This window comes from Oncorhynchus mykiss, chromosome 1, assembly GCF_013265735.2.
Source record: "Oncorhynchus mykiss isolate Arlee chromosome 1, USDA_OmykA_1.1, whole genome shotgun sequence".
Classification (NCBI taxonomy): domain Eukaryota; kingdom Metazoa; phylum Chordata; class Actinopteri; order Salmoniformes; family Salmonidae; genus Oncorhynchus; species Oncorhynchus mykiss.
This window is the reverse complement of record NC_048565.1, coordinates 70,159,949-70,163,190: the sequence shown is the minus strand read 5'-3', so window position 1 is coordinate 70,163,190 and position 3,242 is coordinate 70,159,949.

Sequence of the window (3,242 nt, the reverse complement as noted above, 5' to 3'; positions counted from 1 at the left end):
ACACTGTCTAGTTGCATTTCACTGGCGTAATGGGGCGCCGCTGTGCGCAGAGGTAAATTAGTGAAGGGTTTTAGGTTTTATAAAGGAAATGCGATTGAGCTGAGTAGGCCCCTAACTGCATATTGCTGTGGGATTTTGAAGCCAAAATATGCCGGAATTTAATGACAAATGTTCCACCTGGATTCGATGTGCACGGTGAATTCAACCCACATCACCAAAACCAAAAAACATTCAATTAGCCCTACGCATCTTCAGAACATACTTTCAAGGCATGGGCAGTTAAAACAACTAAATTATCAATTAAATGCATATTGCCTTCCAGTAATGAGACCTACACATATTCTCTAACATAAACCACTGTTGCATCCTCATTTAGGCAAGGTTTTGGTAGGTTAGTGCAATCCGGGTTTCTTGGGAAGCCCATACCTTAACCTCTAACCTGTAGCACCATTTTTGTAAGGCCAGAAATGCATATAATAGTAATTTAGAGTACCCCAAGAAAACATTCCAAATTGCAAACTCATAAATCAATTGTCATAATATTGTAATGTTGTTCAAAAAATGTGTTTGAGGTTTTCTCCAAATCAGCTCTAACTTCGGAAACAATCCGATTTCTGGACTGCCCTGCAGTCAGTGTAACACTGTGAATGAAAAACGTAAAAAGTGGGATACATTTGTGAGGTGGGCGAATTGGGATTTACTATTTCTATTTTTGACAACTTTTACTTCACTACATCTCTAAAGAAAATGATGTACTTTTTACTCCATACATTTTCCCTGACACCCAAAAGTACTCATTACATTTTGAATGCTTAGCAGGACAGGAAAATTGTCTTAATTTACACACTTATGAAGAGAACATCCCAGGTCATCCCTACTGCCTCTGATCTGGCGGACTCACTTTGACTAAACACATGCTTCCTTTGTAAATTATGTCTGAGTGTTGGAGCCTGCCCCTGGTTATCTATACATTTAAAAAACAAGAAAATGGTGCCATCTGGTTTGCTTAATATAAAGAATTTAAAATGATTTGTAATTCTACCTATATTTGAGCAATTGCATTTACTTTTGGTACTTAAGTATATTTAAAACCAGGTCCTTTTAGACTTTTACTCAAGTAGGATTTTACCCGGTGACTTTTACTTGAGTAATTTTCTATTAATGTATCTTTACTTTTACTCAATTATGACAATTGGGTACTTTTTCCACCACTGCCATTAATGTTGTTTCTAAAGCATCTCAAAGAGTCAGAAGCACAAGCAGAGACCCAGCATTATCCCTAACTAGGTTTCCATCCAATTGGTGACAGATTTTCATGCAAATATTCTAAAATCCACATAAAAACAATATGGCATTTTCCCACCAAAGATGTGTTTCCATCCAATTGACTGGTTGCAGATAAAAGGCTGTGCATGATGACATGGTACACATAAAAATACGTTTTGCTGTTACATTTCCATGTATCTAATACAAAGTTAAATGGTTTTCATCGCATTTTCAACTCTACTGATGGTTTTCACAAATGTTGTTTGCATTATATAGCGAGTGTGCCCACTCTGGTATTGACATGTGCGCTATAGCCAATTGCTTGCAGATACAATGTGCGCAGATAGCCTACATGATGATATTATTATGGACAAAAGAGCAAGATTATTTTTATTTGTCAAAAAGCAGGCAAGCATTGTTGATCATGTCACCAGAATAACACCTTCGATATCTATTGGAATGGAACATCAAGCTCAACACCTTGCATTTTCACCACCCTGTGAAGTTCATCAAAATATATTTACTCGTTTAATGTCACATGCACAACTACAGTGAAATGCCTTTCTTGCAAACTCTAAACCCAACAATGCACAGTAATCATAATTTATTTAATCTGTAGCCTAATAAACTGCATGCTTTCCGGACGAGTCATAGTGGGAGGACCACACAACATGTCACAGCGTGACTCAAAATGTACTTTGATATGATGGTTATTATATCAATATTTGCGCATAAAAGCTTTTCCACCGACATTCTCGCATCGTTTTTTTACCGACACAAAAAAATATCCCACCGTGTCTAGCATATTTTGTTTTGTCGACATTAGGAAAGTTTCCAGAAAAATGTTGTTTCCGTCAGGCCTGTCATTATTAATTTTTTATTTGACATGTAACGTTACTTTACTCACAATAAAAGGTTGGATGGAAACCTAACCTGGTCTCAGAGCATTTAGTATTACTCTGTACAGAAATCCTTGACATTCCATTTATGACCTGTTCCAGGAAGCTAGGCTTCTGTCTCAGGTCACTACTTCACAGGACAGGCATTTGAACATATATATTTTGTTATAAAATATATTTTGTTGTTGTTGCAAAAATACCTTCTGGAGCAAGTGAAAGTTCATATTCGTTAATAACACACTTGTATGACATCTCTAAATACAAATAAAATAGGTCAATTGTGCCTAGTTGGTTTAGACACAGAAAAAGACAGTAATATTCCTGCTAGCCATGATTGGCTGAGACAATGGATGGGCTGGACATGCCGAGAGATGAGATTGGATTGGTCTGCCATGTAGCATGGTTCTGTCCATAACATGAGCTGCTCCGTATGTGTACATAATCCTTGCTACCACAGCTTTTTTGAAAGATGTCTTGAGGAACTGCAAAAGTGTGGCTCCCGTTCTCAACATCGCTGCCCGCTATAAACAAAGATCAGTGTGAAAAAGTTGTGATGGACTACTTTCTGGAGGACGATCGTGCCATTCTGACTCACTCTGGTTCTGAAAATGAATCAGACAATGAGGAAATGCATGATTTAGGTAGAAACATTTTTCATTGAATCAGACTGTAGATTCTTCTGATGACAGTGATGGGGAAGAAACGGAAATGATTGCAAATGTGGAAGGAGTTGAAAAGATAACACAGAAGGCTGTTGTATAAAACACCTGTCTCTGGATTACATCTTCAAACTACGGGCAACCATGGCATCCATGACAGAGAGGGAGAATGGTTCATCCATGTACAGTGCCTTGCGAAAGTATTCGGCCCCCTTGAACTTTGCGACCTTTTGCCACATTTCAGGCTTCAAACATAAAGATATAAAACTGTATTTTTTTGTGAAGAATCAACAACAAGTGGGACACAATCATGAAGTGGAACAATATTTATTGGATATTTCAAACTTTTTTAACAAATCAAAAACTGAAAAATTGGGCGTGCAAAATTATTCAGCCCCCTTAAGTTAATATTTTGTAG